Raw genomic sequence first — 19,497 nt, 5'->3', positions numbered from 1 at the left:
TTCTATATACAGGAACTTCATTAGGTAGATTCTAGATTCATCCTAATGACTCATAATACAACTTTAGCTGTAAAAAATAATTTTTACTGTGGCAAGGAAAGCACATTCTTTTTTTTGCGGTACGTGGGCCTCTAACTGTTGTGGCCTCTCCCATTGTGGAGCACAGGCTCCAGACGCACAGGCACAGCAGCCATGGCTCACGGGCCCAGCCGCTCCGCGGCATGTGGGATCTTCCCAGACCGGGGCACGAACCCGTGTCCCCTGCATCGGCAGGCGGACTCTCAACCACTGCGCCACCAGGGAAGCCCAGGAAAGCACATTCTTATATGAGGATAGTGTCTTTAAAACAGACTCTGGAACTCAAAATTCAGGAATTTTCAGGTTTGTAGATTATGTTTGTTACACTAGAAAAAACATATGATTCACCATTAAGGATTCTAGAACACAGTGAGATTTCTTCCTGGAAGTGTTGGGCTGCTTCAAGACGGAAGAAAGAGCCTGGAGTCAGCAACAGAAACACCAACGGTTTAATGGAAAGGGGATCTTACATGTCTGAAACAAGCTCCTGGAACGACACCCCACCCTGTGTGGAAGAGGGCAGGACATGGTGTCAGTCTTCTCTCCTAGGGGGAAGGGGAGGTTACCAGTTAGAGAGGGAATTAAGTCAGGTTGGCTCATTGGTTACCAGGGAAACCAGCAGGGGGGGCATGACCCTCATTGCCCCTTTGATAAGCTATCATAGTGGAGATGTTCTGTTCTAATAATTAGCTGGGGTCTGGGGCAAGTATGTAGGAAGGTCAGTCATGTGAGTAGGGTATAGGTGAAGCAGGCACTGGTCGAGCAGGGGCGTACAGAGAACAAGAGAACAGCCATCTTGGGTGGCCTGACCATACAAGTGGAAAGTAAAATTATAAATAGTATTCAAGGACTCACTTTTTATTTTATTTTTTTATTATTATTATTTTTTTTGGCGGCACGCGGGCCTCTCACTGTTGTGGCCTCTCCCGTTGCGGAGCACAGGCTCCGGATGCGCAGGCTCAGCGGCCATGGCTCACGGGCCCAGCCGCTCCGCGGCACGTGGGATCTTCCCGGACCGGGGCACGAACTCGTGTCCCCTGCATCGGCAGGCGGACTCTCAACCACTGCGCCACCAGGGAAGCCCGGACTCACTTTCTTTTATCTTGAAAAACATATCTGTGAATTAGTTATAACTAGACATTTAAGAAACAGATTCTATTTAATTGATTGCATACAGTTTGAGTCACAATACAAAATTGGAGACTTCTTAGGTCAAGAAATTTCCTTCTATGTATTTAATTCATTCTATGGTATCTGTAAACGAAAAAAATAATGATATGGACTCTGAAATGGTATATACGTTTCGGAATTGATCTTATGAAAATATTAGTAAAATCAATTTGTTACTCTTACCATGTGTAAATATGGGTGTTTTGGCTGTAAAATGTTATGTGAGTGGCTTTTACAATACAGGCATGCATACCTTGTCTTTTGTGCTTGGCAAATATTTTGGTTTTTTTTACAGATTGAAGGTTGGTGGCAACCCTGCCTCGAGCAAGTCTATCAGTGCCATTTTTGAACAGCATTTGCTCACTCTGTGTCTCTGTGTCATATTTTGGTAATCCTTGCCATATTTCAAACCCTCCATCGGCAAACGGATTATGATTTGCCAAAGGCTCAGATGATGGTTAGGATTTTTTAGCAATAAAATATTCTTAAATCAAGTTATGTACATAGTTTTTATAGACGTAATGCTATTGCACACTTAAAAATCTACAGTATAGCGTAAACATAACTTTTCTATGCACTGGGAAACCAAAAAATTTGTCTGATGCTTTATTGCAGTATTCATTTTATTGCATGGTCTGAAATCAAACCCACAATATATCTGAGGTATGCCTGTATCATCAGCACCAAATCATGCATGAGCATCATCATAATAACAGTAAAATATTAATATTAAAATGCATTTATGGAAAATAATAGTATACTAAAATCAGGCATACTTAAATAGTTATATTTTGATGTGTAGCTTCAGAATATAACATTTATGTTCAAACATCAATTAAGTATATTACATTTGTATAGATATATATTATAATATATATATTTCAAATATATGGCTTTAGGTTAAGTTTCCTTCTTAATGTTTAACAAGTAGAAGGAAATAACTGATGGATTAGAAAGCAAAGGCAATATGCTTTAATGTTTGCCTAGCAGCATTCTGATTAGTGAGAACAAGGAATTTTGTTTCTAACTCTTATAGCCTAAAGCTTGTTATAAACATGTAGGCAGTATTCATTTGAAGAAACTATCACTATCAAATGGTGACTCTGTGGGAAATCAAACACATTGTGAGAATTGTATAGATTACAACTTGTAAGATAAAGTGGGACATATTTAACTTGCTCTGTAGCTCAAAATAATTCACAGTGTTGAATAATAGCTTTATTAATGATCAGACAGAAGAGATAAGTAGCACATGAGACCTAAGAATGTTACAATTTTTGAAAAGAAAAAAAGGAAACCTAGGGAAGGCAGAGAACTGTATCAGAAAAAATAAAGGTGCATGAAAATATAAGTAAAGGATAAAATTGAACTTTAAAAATGTAGAATAAAAAAAATCACAAGATGTTTGTTTATTGCCAATTTCAAGTTAACATGAAAATCAATCCTTAGAACCTCATAAAGTTTATTTAACATCATAGAAGAAACAATTAATTAAGGACAGTTTTTTCTTCCCTTAAAAAAATTCAATCTATTTTCTCATTCTATGGGCTTATTTACTCTCCCCTCCCTGCACTTCACCTATATTCCTATTTCTGTCTGCCTTTAAGATTTAACTTTGATTCTATTTTCCTACTTCTGTTTTTCTTCCCAAACTAGGATAAACCAAATAAATTTTTTCTTCTTTTTTCCCCCAATTTTATATCTTTTCCCAGAAACAAAAATTGCCTGATGAGGTTATAAAAGAATCTAACAGAAGGAATGTCCATTGGCCTATTGCAAAAGTCAAGCAGAATTTATGGGTGCATGCCACATAACCTGCATTAATTTAATACAGGTTACAGGCTATTTCAAACTTGCACATGGAAAGACTCTAATTGGAGCATCTGTACTACATATGTGTCCATTTTTCTCCCTTCTCTTAAGGCTTCAAAGCTCAAATATTAGGTTTAAATGTAATTTTAATTAGTCCAGGACATTTAAAATTCATATTTATCTATATACACATGAATACACACATGTATAAATACAATATATATTTTTTTACAAATGCATTGTGATCAAGAACTTCTGCTTCTCCATGGGATGGAGTAGTTTGCGTCAAGCGAGCATTCCAACCAAAGAAAACTAGAAAACCCCGATAAAATAGAGAAGTCATCTCTTTGAAGCTATCAGAGATCTGCAGTGGCAATGGTATCTAGAGGGGCTAAAACTCCAGAGATGAAAGACCTTCAGAGAGGTGAGTAGACGTCTGCAGCCACTTTTATTCTGGAGAACTTAACTATTTCTAATTCTGCACTGGTGTCCAAGAACTGGACCTTTGTGTTGGCAGAAGACTATTGGCAGTGGACAGAGAGCTTTTGGTGGGAATTTGTGCTCAAGAATGCAGGGCCTGTTCCAATCTGGGATTTTATAGGACTGGAACCAAAAAATCTAAGCCACGTTCTAAAATCAGGCAATATTCTCTCAATTTGGGGACAAAATGTTAGAGTCAGGTATTGATCAGGGGAGGGGTCCTAGATACTAGATCGATAGATTAAAAATTCTGGGTGATCAAGTGCACATCAGATGTAGACATCTTCCCTTGGGTCTTTCTCTGTGTGGACTGAGCACAGTCCTATTTAGGTTAAGGTGATCAACCTCCACTCTCTACCTGGTGGAGGGAAACCTTAATCATCACTCAGGGAAGTTAACATCATCTGGAGACTTTTAAAAACACAGTATCTATCATTAAAACAAAATTACTAAGCACACCCAAACCATATGACCAAAATGAAGAGAAAAACAATAAACTCAGATCTGCAGTGATTCACATATTGGAATTAGCTGACAAGGACTTTAAAATAGCTTTGCTAAATATGTTACAGAAAATAAGGGAAAAAAATAAGGAATTTCACCTGAACACTGGCATCTATGAAAAAAGAATTGATTAGAAAGAAGCAGACAGGGTAACAGAAAAATAGACAAAAACCCTGGACACTTCATAAAAGAGGGACTTGAAATGACCAATAAGCATATGAAAACTTGTCAACTTTATTTTCGTCCGAGAAGTGTAAATTAAAATCACAAGATGCTAACACTACACACCCACCATCATGAATATGAAGAAGAAGTCAGAAAATAGCAAGTATTGTTAAGCATGTGGAACAATTGGCATAAACAGTTACAATCATTTAAGAAAAAACTCTTTGATAGTATTTTATAGAGCAGAATATACAGATGCAGTTTGATCCAGAAATTCAACACCTTGGTAACTGTTTAACATGTATTAAATGAAAGATGTATAGAAAATATTCAACAGAGCTCTATTCATAATATTCAAAAGTTGAAACAACACAAAATGCCTTTTTACCGTAGAATTGGTATCGTGTATAAGAGTAGTATACTATCAAGCAATGAGAATATGTGAATAAAGACTGCACGAATCAACATAGAAGAATATCTCAAAAATAATATGGAGCAAAGTAAGCCAGGCACTAAAGAGTACATAATTTAGATTCCATTTACATTAAGTTAAAATAAAGGAAAATTTGATCTAAAGTGTTCAAGCTCAGGATGGGGGTTTTATGATTGGGGAACATAAAGAGCAATTTGAGAATATTAATGATATTCTGTTTCTAGATTTGTATGTTAGTTATATATCTGTATTAACTTTTTGAAAATTTACTGAACTGTACACTTATAATTTATATTCATTTCTTTTGTTATACTGTAATAGTATCATTAAAAATAATGACATTTAGGGCATCCCTGGTGGTGCAGTGGTTGAGAGTCCACCTGCCGATGCAGGGGACACAGGTTCATGACCTGGTCCGGGAAGATCCCACATGCCGCGGAGCGGCTGGGCCCGTGAGCCATGGCCGTTGAGCCTGCGCGTCCTGAGCCTGTGCTCCACAACGGGAGAGGCCACAACAGTGAGGGGCCCGCGTACCGAAAAACAAAAAAAATGACATTTAAAGTCCTGACAAATTTTAATAAACACAAGAGAATTTATTCTACCAAAGTCTTGTTGACCTTTACAGTAGTCATATTAGGACTTTACACTGCATTTATTTCTATTGATGAGACTAACACTACAAAATCTATTGCCTATAGTGTTGAAATTGTTCTTTAACTTCTTTGTACAAATTATTTTTGAAAATCAGAATTATTACTGTATTTTAAGCTCTTTCACCAATATTCAACATATTAAAAATAAAAACAAAATAGTCAATGGCAAGGAACTTTAGACTACATCCAGTGATAAGATAAAACAGACTATGTAGAAAAGTAGAAACTTAGAAAAATTGTTTAGAAATCTGTGGTGACTTGTTCACTTTCTGGATAGCACTGAAATACTTATAAATCTAAAACAAAACCAACTCAGATTATTAGGATGACGTTCCCATGGAAAAGTGAAAACGAAATAAGTGATTTTGCTCATGTGGTTTGTCCAAGAGCCTTGATACGACAATCTTGTTGATAAAAATGTAACCTAGTGAGCAGGACACTTTATTTAAAAGAGCTGGTTTACTCAGATATGGCACCACCCAGGTGCCATCAATATGACGTTTTAAGAAGTTTTTCTTTATAAACTAAGACAACATGCCAGGTTTTAGCCAAACATAAGCACAAAATATACAGGAATAGCCTCACTTTTTAATGTCCTATCTATTGAAGATTATGTTTAAAGGAGGGCACACAGAAATAGAGAGATTGTGAAATCATATGTTTTCTGTAGCAGACTGAAGAGTAGATTTCCGATATCATTAAAGTTATAACTGCTGCATTCAAAATTAAAGAACACATATAAACCTCTAATATATCTGGCCTGCTGGTCTATCATTGTTCTTGAAATTTTCATCACATGTATCACTTACTGTTTTAATTTTCTATTTATTCAACATGGACAACATGACTTTTGCCCATAAGGCAAGGTCAGCTTCCACTTTATCATTAGCCATCACACTGCTTTAGAATTGTCCTAAATATTAAGGTAGGTTGCAACTTGATGTGAATTTCTTCAACAGTCCAGTGATCAGGAGACTAATGTTTCCTAGTAGGAAAACTCCCTTTACATGCAAGGCTTTCCTTTTCCCCCTTTGGCTTTTGGTGAAGCTGCTGTCCTGAGGTAAATGCTTTATTTGTAGCCCTTCCTTCTAAGAATCACTTTATATATGAGTCAGGCTTACATTTTGGTGTTGCTGACCAAGGAATGAGAGAGAAGGCAGTTGTGCACTTGGGGTTGTGCTTTTCCTTCCAGACCAGCCAATCAAATATTCTTAATCCAGAGCAACAAAAGGGGTTTTGTGCTGTGTGTTCACACTTGGGCCCATATTTCCAACACTCACGGCTGTTGATTTTCTCAACAAGAGAAGTGCCTGGTGGCCCTTGTGTGGTTGCCTGCTTCAGTCTGCTGGGATCAGTGTTTTGTGATGGAATTTGTTATGCTGGCGCCTTCTCCTGCTTTCCCAACTAAAGAAAAGTTCCATTTGTTATTTTCTGTGGATTTAAGATAAAGGTAAATTGTTCAAGTGCCTTGAGAGAAGTAAATTTAACAAGCTAAATATTCAGTACTATAATACAATATTAAATTACAATAAACCCTGACTTTGAAACAGAGGATCTCATTTCAAGTTCTGGCTCTGTCACTCCTGATTATAAAATTGGACAAGGTGTATCAGGCCCTGTGAAATACAATAATAATAGTTTTCATTTCTTAGTTTTGTCGTGGAGACTAAAAGAGTTAATTAATATACAGCAATTAGAATACCTGGAAGGTATTACATACAACATTAAGATTAGTCATTATTAATATTATTATTATTACAGATATTCTTAACCAATTCTTCTAACATATGACTTGCTGCTTCAGAATTTCAAGTTGTATTAACACCTGGTTTTATTGATAATCTCTATGATTCAATACTGAGTAACATAACTTGTTTATAAAAATATAATGCAGGCAAAGGAGATTCATACATTTGATTTTAGTAGCTAATCGTTCATCTCAACAATCATTCAACTGTTAAATAATTACTTCATACCAGAAGAGTTAAAAAAGTGTAAGATATAATCCTGGTCTTCAAGGTCCTTGAAGTCTAATAGTGTTTACATTCTAGCAAAGAGAGGGAGAGAGAGAGAGAGAGAGAGAGAGGGAGAGAGAATAAATATGAATGACAGTTCCTGAAAGTGTTACATTTAGTTAAAAAACTTTGGCTCTGGTACATAACTCCATTAAACTAAATTCATTTATGTATTTATTTACTTATTTAGTGCCTTGATCCTTCATTCATTATTTTATAGATTAAAATGGTATTAAGTTTCCCACATATATTTACTATAAATAGCTATTATTATCCAGAAAAGTAAAATATAAATACACTATGTACCTCTAAAGATAGGACAAGTTTTCTTTGCTTTAAGCCAAAAAAATAAAAACCATCTTAAAAAAAATTCTAGGTGTCCTGGGATATGGATGGAAAGCATATTGTACCAAACAGTGGGTTTCCAAAAAATATATATATATATATATGTAGAGAATATGTTATTTATATTGTCAAAGGAAATTTACACCAGATAGAGTTAAACAGACAAGGAAGACTTTATTCAAGACTGCTGCAATAGGGGTCAAGATTACTGCAATACGGGAGAGGGACTGAACTCAACTCCACTTAACAACAGGAAGGAGAGTTTTAAGCACTGGGTAAGCTAGTGGAAAAGTACTAGGGGAAGTCTGTCAATGTGATTAGGCCATTTGTGTTCCCTAATAAGTACTTATGGAAGTTAGGCTCCTCTCTTCCCACAAAGATGAGGAAATATGGGTGCTATCTTTCTTGATGATGCTACCTTTCTTGATGAGTACATTCAAAAAGATAGTTCTCAGATCCATGAGAAAGACATTCTTGGCTTATAAAACTGGCAAGAGGCTGGGAGAAGATTTATCTCTCAAAGGGGGAGAGAAAAAAATTTATAATTGGAAGTTTTCTAAATTAAGTGCTCCAGGAAAAGGGATGTCAGGGGCCTAGAGTCTGAGAGAATCTGGCTAAGGGGAAGAGTAAGGATGCCTTGGTCAATTTTCTCCTTCAAAATACATATTTGAAGCTATATTTTAGATTAGAAAACAAAACTGGAAATGAAACAACAAAAGCCAGTAACAACAACAAAAATGAAGATTTCCACAGTAAATACATACCCAAACATGTGAGAAGGAAGTTCCAATATATGACCATGTTGGTAATTCAGTCTTGCTGTTTAATATTTAACAAGACTTGCAAATAGTGATAATGAGACGTCACAAAAGACCAAGATAAATAAGCACTTAACATAGACCAATGTCTAATGGTTATAGAAAAGTGCAGATACACCACTGGTTTTGGATTTTGAATTTAAACCCATTGCTATCTTAATGCACAACATAATGATTCAAAGGCTGCCCCTATTTGCCAGATTATATTTCATTCAATATGAACAGATGGTCTCTCATTTAGACAAATTGTACCTCAAAACAAAAGATTCAATTCCCCGCTTTACAGAAGATGCATGTTCTGCCAACAATTTTTCTAAGTAAGTGTATTAGATAAATACGAAAAACATTTGAAATTATGGTTAAATTACCTATCTGCACTGGAGGTTTCCTGTGGACCACATTTTCATTTCTAGTTTTGTAAGTTAGAATATATTTTGAATTCTGTTCCATTGATGAAACATATTTTTAATGCCAGTGACACTATTTCAAATTATAGGTGATTACTGCTGAATTACCAAGACTTGCAATTAAATTATAAAATGGGACCAGAGAACTATATAAAAGCTGTACTCAACTTTCTAAATAGCTCTAAAGCATTTAAAAATACAATTCTCTATAATTTTTGAACAATTGCTGGTAATTATTTAGTGAAGGTGAAGGAAGGAAGGACAAGAGTCTCTCACAAGGAAGAAAATGAGAGCTTGATGTAGATTATATGTTGTTTTTCAATTTAAACAAGAAAAACTGCCATCTCAATATGTGAACAATTACATAATCATAGTCATTGCATTACCATCGCTGTCACCATCATTATAATCATCATCAGTATCATATCACCATCATCATATATGAACCTCAGAGGGGAAAAAAAAGCCAAAACAAAACAAAAACTAAATACATTTCCCTTAGCTCCAAATACTGCTCCAAGTATTGCTTCTGTTTCTCTTGATCAATTTACGAGCTTCCTACCTCTGTTTTTCTGCTGTCCATCAGCATTTGCTGAAAATCTCCACAGAAACTGCTCTCTTAACAGCATCAAACACATAATTGTGCACTGCTGAATCCAGTGTCAGCAATTTAACCTCATCATCTTTAAGACCATCGCCTTTAACATCATCACTTGTCCCAATCTCTGTAAATGATACCAAATCCACCTAGTTGCCCAAGCCCCTAAACTGAGATTATGTTTGGTTCTTGGTTCTCCATTCCTCTATGTTCAATCTCTAGGGAGGTTACATACATTTGCTGTTGTGTCTCCAAACTGCCACTAATCTTGTGTAAGCCACTCAATATTGTCTGTTACTGCATTTTCCCCTAACTTGTCACCCTTTTTCTCATGTACCCCTCCCATCCATTCTCTACAGGATATACAAAATTACCTTAAATAAAGAGGATCATATTACTCCACTTAAAATTTTGCACTGATTTTCCAGTGTATTTTGATTTAAAATTAAAACTCACTTAAATGACCCGTTAGAGCTCCTACTTATCTAAAAAACCTACAGTTTCTTCATTTTTCTTCTTGCCCATTTAGTTCTAACTGGTTTGGTCTCTCCATTTCTTAATCATAGCCACTGCCTTCTTGTCTTAAGGCCTTCACACATGAGGTTGTTCCTTCCTGGTAAGTTCTTTTCCCAGATTTTTCCACGGCTGTTTTCTATCCTTGTGTGTGCATATGTCCAAACTCATCAGATTGTATACATTAAATATGTGCAGTTTATTGCATATCGTTTATATGTTAATAAAGCTGTTAAAAGACTGTTTTAAAGTTGCCACTCCAGAAATACTTTACCTCATCTCTGTCTTAATTTTTCTTCAATTTTTCTCCAACTCTTTACCCTATTTATTTTGCACGGATCCTGTTAACTTACTTTGTAACTGAATATTTGCTTGCTTACTATTTTATTGTAATCATGGAGAAATTACCTATCAGCTCTGACGATTTCCTATGGGATACATTTTTATTTAGATTTGTAAGTCAGAAAATATTTTTTAAATTCTATTCCATAAATGAGACTAAATTATGATAATGCTGACCTCAGTAAATGCTCTAAATGTTAAAGATCATGTATGTACTGTTTACTGCTTTATATTCAGTGTCTAGCACAGTATATGGCACATGAGGTCAAATATTAATATGAGTTAGTTATAAATTATATATAAGTGTATTTCCAATCAATTAATGGAGTAAGATAAAGGATTACTCTTCTCCACAGAAAAAGTTTTACAAATTCCCATCACTTTATTAACCACAGTATAGGAGATTTTAAAAATACTTTTCTTCTGCAAAGACAGGAAAATATTTTAAACTGAAGACTGCATTTCATTATGCCACATTTAATAGAAACCCAAATGTAAAAATCCATACCAACTCCTCTTATATAAAACACTAGTTTTTGATGGTGACATTCTCTTGACAAACACGTTCCTTGGTAGAATAGGTTGTTAGCCTAATCTACCAAGGAGAAAATTTAAATTACAAAAATAAAATGAGAGGCTCCCGAGCATTATATCTTAGGCTTCTGCCTTGATTTCTTAGGTACTAAATTGTCCTACTGGTTTGGAAGGAACACTGTATAGCTGCAGCTTATTGATGGAAATTTCTGAATTTAATCAGTTAGATGTTATCAAGAGAAAAATAATTTTATATCAACTGCACATTTCTTCCTCTCCTTTGAGAAACAGAACAATAAATACATATATAAAAGGACTTTGAAAAGAGGTTTGCACTGTAAGTCCGAAACTGAAAGAAGAGGAACATCTTCCACACTCTACTTGAGCACAGCTGGAAGGCTTAATGAATAAGAACACTGAGCTCTCCTTTAGAACAAGGTTAATTTAGAGATTTTCTGCCTGCAGAATTATCCATAAATTAACTTCTACAACCTATAACATTTTTATTAGCTCTTTCAGGAGAAAATTTGAAAGTAATGTGTATAAAAATCCTATAATCTTACATTTTCTGCTTAAGAAATGAGATGAAATACCAAACAGAAATGTTTCTGTGCTGTATCTTCTGCTTATCAATTAGCAGTGTTATCAAAATACATGAGTTTTAGACATGAATAAAAAACTAAACTGTGTGATTAGAAACATTTCCTGCTTTGATAATTTTTTCAATATGACTTCTAGTGCTTATTTTAAATATGAAGCTGTCCTCTTGCTTATCAAGTTTGCTATAATCCATTGTGAATTACTTGTCAAGAGACCTATTTTTTTCCACTCCTGTTTTCTAGTGCCTGATTATATGAACTTTATCACTTATTTAACCACTTTTTCTAAATTAACCAGGTTTCCTAAGCAACAAAATGAGTTTTGGCCTAAAAATAATTACTGACAGACCATCTATCATTAATAAATTAGGATTGACCTACTTTATTATTAAATAACGTATGACTAACCTTTCCAACCTAATCAAATTATACAGTGGTATTTTGCCAAAAAGGCATTCCTTTTACGGAACTGGTTTAGAATATATTTCAACTATTTTAATTTACGTGTCCCTCATTATTTTAAAATTCTGCAGTTTTGCTATATTCACAGGACATTTGTGCTTTCTCTTCTGTAAAACGTTTGGAAGGGTTTGCTTATGTTTATACTTCCCTGCTCCTCTTTTTTCTTATGTTTTTCAAAGGAGTTTCTTCATATATTTCAGATTATAATCCTTTGGTAAATAATTGTGCTGAAATAATAGTTCCCAATTTTTGCCTTCTTTTACCGTCTCACACTTTTTAATCTGTATTTTTAGGAGCAAACTTCTTAAATTTAATATAGTTCTATTTATTTAATATAGTTTAATATAGTTTATTTAATATAGTTCTATATTAATTTAATAGAGTTCTATTTATCATTTCTTTCTTTTATGGTAAATTATTTTAAGTTTTGTTAAAAATTTTTTTCCTTACAGAGAAACAGGAACATTTATAGGGTAATTTTTATTATTCACTAATTAATATTTTAAAGGATACTTCAAATTCTGGATATTACATATTCATCAAATCATATTCATTAATTCATATTAATTAATCTATACTATTTCACTTCAAAGTCTAATTGATTTTAGTATGATGTGTGATAAGAACCCTATTTCCTATTTTCATAGGAAAAGTCAGTATTCCCAGAATCATTTAATAAATAGTCCGTCCTTTCACTCCCTGACCTACAGTGTCCACTCTGCCTTGTATTATGTTTCCGTGTGTGTGGACTTATTTCTGGCTCTCTATTCTGTCCTGTCACAAGGAAGCCCTCCTCTTCACATTTAAACTCTGACAGCCCATGGCAGGCCTTTCTCACTCGGCTGGGCCTCTGACAGAAGACACTGCATCATTTGCCTCTACGTGTGGACATCTCCTTGCTCTGCCTTGGATCTTACAGAGCAGACCTCTTTGCCCGACCCCCTCACAGTGCTTAGGCTGTTTCATCTCACACTAGGTTTGCTCGCAGCCTTTTTGGGATCTGTCACCTTCACTGGGCCTTACCCCAACTGTATCCTTCCTCACCCCATCAGGCCCTGGCACCCAATTCAGATTGGCCCCGTGTGTGACTGACGTCCTCACCTTGCCTAGGCTCTGACCCCCGAGCTGGGGCATTTCCCTCCTTGACTGTGTCCCTTATAGTCTCTTCAGAATCAAAACAACAGAATTAAACTCTCCCTCAGCTCAAATGATGGAGTTTGAAGAAAAAAGTAAAATCAGCAGGGACCAAAGGGTTCTGCTGTTCTTCAGCAAATAATTATTCCATTAAGGAATATCTGCCCAACTAATGAGCAGAGGAAAAAACAAACAAACTCTCTCTCTCTCTCTCTCTCTCTCTCTATATATATATATATATATATGCCAGAATCTAGCAGATAAAATAATGCTAAATAATTTTTAGTGAATAAGTGAATGAATATTTTTAACAAATAATTAAGTGAATAAATAAGTTATTAGATAAAATATTAAAAGTATTAGAAAAACATCATAATTGTAGCTACTATAAAGCTGGGTAGAACTTCATGGATTTCCATAAGGGTAATTTCACTTGTAATTTAATGATTTCACTTGGAATTTCTGATAGATGGACAAGGTTTTTTTTTTTTTAACATCTTTATTGCAGTATAATTGCTTTACAGTGGTGTGTTAGTTTCTGCTTTATAACAAAGTGAATCACCTATACATATACATATATCCCCATATCTCCTCCCTCTTGCATCTCCCTCCCACCTTCCCTATCCCACCCCTCTAGGTGGTCACAAAGTACCGAGCTGGTCTCCCTGTGCTATGCGGCTGCTTCCCACTAGATATCTATTTTACATTTGGTAGTGTATATATGTCTATGCCACTCTCTCACTTCGTCCCAGCTTACCCTTCCCCCTCCCCATGTCCTCAAGTCCATTCTTTAGTAGGTCTACGTCTTTATTCTCATCTTGTTCCTAGGTTCTTCATGACCTTATTTATTATTTTTTTTAGATTCCATATATATGTGTCAGCATACAGTATTTGTTTTTCTCTTTCTGACTTACTTCACTATGTATGACAGACTCTAGGTCTAACCACCTCACTACAAATAACTCAATTTCGTTTCCTTTTATGGCTGAGTAATATTCCATTGTATATATGTGCCATATCTTCTTTATCCATTCATCTGTTGATGGACACTTAGGGTGCTTCCATGTCCTCGCTATTATAAATAGAGCTGCAATGAACATTGTGGTACATGACTCTTTTTGAATTATGGTTTTCTCAGGGTATATGCCCAGTAGTGGGATTGCTGGGTCATATGGTAGTTCTATTTGTAGTTGTTTAAGGAACCTCCATACTGTTCTCCATAGTGGCTGTATCAATTTACATTCTCACCAACAGTGCAAGAGGGTTCCCTTTTCTCCACACCCTCTCCAGCATTTATTGTTTGTAGATTTTTTGATGATGGCCATTCTGACTGGTGTGAGGTCATTGTAGATTTGATTTGCATTTCTCTAATGATTGGTGACATTGAGCATCTCTTCATGTGTTTGTTGGCAATCTGTATATCTTCTTTGGAGAAATGTCTCCTTAGGTCTTCTGCCTATATTTGGATTGGGTTGTTTGTTTTGTTGATATTGAGCTGCATATGCTGCTTGTAAATTTTGGAGATTAATCCTTTGTCAGTTGCTTCATTAGCAATTATTTTCTCCCATTCTGAGGGCTGTCTTTTTGTCTTGTTTATGATTTCCTTTGTTGTGCAAAAGCTTTTACGTTTCATTAGGTCCCATTTGTTTATTTTTGTTTTTATTTCCTTTTCTCTAGGAGGTGGGTCACAAAGGATCTTGCTGTGATTTATGTCATAGTATGTCCTGCCTATATTTTCCTCTAAGAGTTTTATAGTGTCTGGCCTTATATTTAGGTCTTTAATGCATTCTGAGTTTATTTTTGTGTATGGTATTAGGGAGTGTTCTAATTTCATTCTTTTACTTGTAGCTGTCCAGTTTTCCCAGCACCACTTATTGAAGAGGCTGTCATTTCTCCATTGTGTATTCTTGCCTCCTTTATCAAAAATAAGGTGACCATAGGTGCGTGAGTTTATCTCTGGGCTTTCTATCCTGTTCCATTAATCTATATTTCTGTTTTTGTGCCAGTACCTTACTGTCTTGATTACAGTAGCTTTGTAGTATAGTCTGAAGTCCAGAAGCCTGATTCCTCCAGCTCCGTTTTTCTTTCTCAAGATTGCTTTGGCTATCCGGGGTCTTTTGTGTTTCCATACAAATTGTGAATTTTTGAGTTCTCGTTCTGTGAAAAATGCCATTGGTATTTTGACAGGGATTGCACTGAATCTGTAGATTGATTTGGGTAGTATAGTCATTTTCACAATGTTAATTCTTCCAATCCAAGAACATGGTATATCTCTCCATCTGTTTGTATCATCTTTAATTTCTTTCATCAGTGTTTTATAGTTTTCTGCATACAGGTCTTTTGTCTACTTAGGTAGGTTTATTCCTAGATATTTTATTCTTTTTGTTGCAGTGGTAAATGGGAGTGTTTCCTTGATTTCTCTTTCAGGTTTTTCAACTTTATTGTATAGGAATGAAAGAGATTTATATGCATTAATTTTGTATCCTGCTAATTTACCAAATTCATTGCTTAGCTCTAGTAGTTTTCTGGTAGCATCTTTAGGATTCTCTATGTATAGTATCATGTCAGCTGCAAACAGTGACAGCTTTACTTCTCTTTTTCTGATTTGAATTCATTTTATTTCTTTTTCTTCTCTGTTTGATGTGGCTAGAACTTCCAAAACTATGTTGAATAATAGTGGTGGGAGTGGACAACCTTGTCCTGTTCCTGATCTTAGAGGAAATGATTTCAGTTTTTCACCATTGAGAACAAAGTTGGCTGTAGGTTTGTCATATATGGCCTTTATTATGTTGAGGAAAGTTCCCTCTATGCCTACTTTCTGAATGGTTTTTATCATAAATGGGTGTTGAATTTTGTTGATAGCTTTTTCTGCCTCTATTGAGATGATCATATGGTTTTTCTCCTTCAGTTTGTTAATATGGTTTATCACATTGACTGATTTGTGTATATTGAAGAATACTTGCATTCCTGGGATAAACCTCACTTGATCATGGTGTATGATCCTTTTAATCTGCTGTTGGATTCTGTTTGCTAGTATTTTGTTGAGGATTTTTGCATCTATGCTGATCAGTGATATTAGCCTGTATTTTTCTTTCTTTGTGACATCTTTGTCTGGTTTTGGTATCAGGGTGATGGTGGCCTCACAGAATGAGTTTGGAAGTGTTCCTCCCTCTGCTATACTTTGGAAGAGTTTGAGAAGGAGATGTGTTAGCTCTTCTCTAAATGTTTGAAGGAATTCGCCTGTGAAGCCATCTGGTCCTGAGCTTTTGTTTGTTGGAAGATTTTTAATTACAGTTTCAATTTCATTACTTGCGATTGGTCTGTTCATATTTTCTATTTCTTCCTGGTTCAGTCTTGGAAGGTTGTGCTTTTCTAAGAATTTGTCCATTTCTTCCAGGTTGTCCATTTTATTGGCATAGAGCTGCTTGTAGTAATCTCTAATCTTCCTTTGTATTTCTGCAGTGTCAGTTGTTACTTCTCTTTTTACATTTCTAATTCTATTGATTTGAGTCTTCTCCCTTTTTTTCTTGAAGTGTCTGTCTAATGGTTTATCAATTTTGTTTATCTTCTCAAAGAACCAGCTTTTAGTTTTATTGATCTTTGCTATTTTTTCCTTCATTTCCTTTTCATTTATTTCTGATCTGATCTTTATGATTTCTTTCCTTCTGCTAACTTGGGGGTTTTTTGGTTCTTCTTTCTCCAACTGCTTTAGGTGTAAGATTAGGTTGCTTATTTGAGATGTTACTTGTTTCTTGAGGTAGGATTTTGTTGCTCTAAACTTCTCTCTTAGAACTGCTTTTGCTGCATCCCATGGGTTTTGGGTCATCGTGTTTTCATTGTCATTTGTTTCTAGGTATTTTTTGATTTCCTCTTTGATTTCTTCACTGATCTCTTGGTTATTTAGTAGTGTATTGTTTAGCTTCCATGTGTTTGTATTTTTTACAGATTTTTTTCCTGTAATTGATATCTAGTCTCAGAGCTTTGTGGTCAGAAAAGATACTTGAAATGATTTCAGTTTTCTTAAATTTACCAAGGCTTGATTTGTGACCCAAGATATGCTCTATCCTGGAGAATGTTCTATGAGCACCTGAGAAGAAAGTGTAATCTGCTGTTTTTGGATGGAATGTCCTATAAATATCAATTAAGTCCATCTTGTTTAATGTAGCATTTAAAGCTTGTGTTTCCTTATTTATTTTCATTTTGATTGATCTGTCCATTTGTGAAAGTGGGATGTTAAAGTCCTCTACTGTGACTGTGTTACTCTCACTTTCCCATTTTATGACTGTTAGCATTTGCCTTATGTATTGAGGTGCCCCTATGTTGGGTGCATAAATATTTACAATTGTTATATCTTCTTCTTGGTTTGATCCCTTGATCATTATGTAGTGTCCTTCTTTGTCTCTTGCAATAGTCTTTATTGTAAAGTCTATTTTGTTTGATATGAGAATTGCTACTCCAGCTTTCTTTTGATTTCCATTTGCGTGGAATATCTTTTTCCATCCCCTCACTTTCAGTCTGTATGTGTCCCCAGGTCTGAAGTGGGTGTCTTGTAGACAGCATATATACAGGTCTTATTTTTGTATCCATTCAGCCAGTCTATGTCTTTTGGTTGGAGCATTTAATCCATTTACCTTTAAGGTAGTTATTGATATGTATGTTCCTATTACCATTTTATTAATCGGTTTGGGTTTGTTATTGTAGTTCTTTTCCTTCTCTTGTTTTTCCTGCCTAGAGAAGTTCCTTTAGCATTTGTTGTAGAGCTGGTTTGGTGGTGCTGAATTCTCTTAGCCCTTGCTTGTCTGTAAAGGTTTTAATTTCTCCAATGAATCTGAATGAGATCCTTGTTGGGTAGAGTCATCTTGGTTGTAGGTTTTACCCTTTCATCACAGCTGTTAACCTTATGGGGATCCCTTGTATGTTATTTGTTGCTTTTAATACTTTTTCTTTGTATTTAATTTTTGATAGTTTGATTAATATGTGTCTTGGCGTGTTTCTCATTGGATTTATCCTGTATGGGACTCTCTGAGCTTCCTGGACTTGATTGACTATTTCCTTTCCCATATTAGGGAAGTTTTCAACTATAAGTTCTTCAAATATTTTCTCAGTCCCTTTCTTTTTCTCTTCTTTTCTGGGACCCATATAATTCGAATGTTGGTGTGTTTAATGTTTTCCCAGAGGTCTCTGAGACTGTCATCAATTCTATTCATTCTCTTTTCGTTATTCTGCTCTGCAGTAGTTATTGCCTGTACTTTATCTTCCAGGTCACTTATCCGTTCTTCTCCCTCAGTTATTCTGCTATTGATTACTTCTATAGAATTTTAAATTCCATTTATTGTGTTTTTCATCATTGTTTCTTTGCTCTTTAGTTCTTCTAGGTCATTGTTAAACATTTCTTGTATTTTCTCCATTCTATTTCTGAGATTTTGGATCTTTACTAACATTACTCTTTATTCTTTTTCAGGTGGACTGCGTATTTCCTCTTCATTTATTTGGTCTGGTGAGTTTTTACCTTGCTCCTTCATATGTTGTGTGTTTCTCTGTCTTCTTATTTTGCATAACTTACGGTGTTTGAGGTCTCCTTTTTGCAAGCTGCATGTTAGTAGTTCCTGTTGTTTTTGGTGTCTCCCTCCAGTGGCTAAGGTTGTTTCAGTGGGTTGTGTAGGCTTCCTGGTGGAGGGGACTGGTGCCTTTGTTCTGGGGGATGAGATTGGATCTTGTCTTTCTGGTGGGCAGGACTGCGTCTGGTTTTGGGGAGTCTGTGACCTTATTATGATTTTAGACAGCCTTCTGCTAATGGGTGGTGTTGTGTTCCTGTCTTGCTAGTTGTTTGACACAGGGTGTCCAGCACAGTAGCTTGCTTGTCATTGAGTGGAGCTGGGTCTTAGCGTTTAAATGGAGATCTCTGGGAGAACTTTTGCTGTTTGATATTATGTGGAGCTGGGAGGTGTCTGGGGGACCAATGTCCTGATCTCAGCTCTCCCACCTCAGAGGCACAGGCCTGACAACTGGCCAGAGCACCAAAACCCTGTCAGCCACATGGGTCATAAGTAAAGGGAGAAAAAAAGAATGAAAGAAAGAAAAATAAATAAAATAAAGTTATTAAAAAAATAAATTATTAGAAAGAAAAATAAGAAGAAAAAAAGTAACAAATAAAGAAGAGAGCAGCCAAAACAAAATCCACCAATGATAACAAGTGCTAAAAAGTATACAAAAAACACACACACACACACACACACACACACAAAATCGGACAGACAGAACCCAGGACAGATGGTAAAACCAAAGCTATAGACACAATCATACAAAGAAACATGCACATACATGCTCACAAACAGAGAAAAAGGAAAAAATATATATATATATACAAAAGGAAGAGAGCAACCAAATCAATAAACAAATCTACCAATGATAATCAATTCTAAATACTAAACTAAG

Source organism: Mesoplodon densirostris, chromosome 17, assembly GCF_025265405.1.
Source record: "Mesoplodon densirostris isolate mMesDen1 chromosome 17, mMesDen1 primary haplotype, whole genome shotgun sequence".
Lineage (NCBI taxonomy): Eukaryota > Metazoa > Chordata > Mammalia > Artiodactyla > Ziphiidae > Mesoplodon > Mesoplodon densirostris.
Note: the sequence above shows the minus strand (reverse complement) of the source record.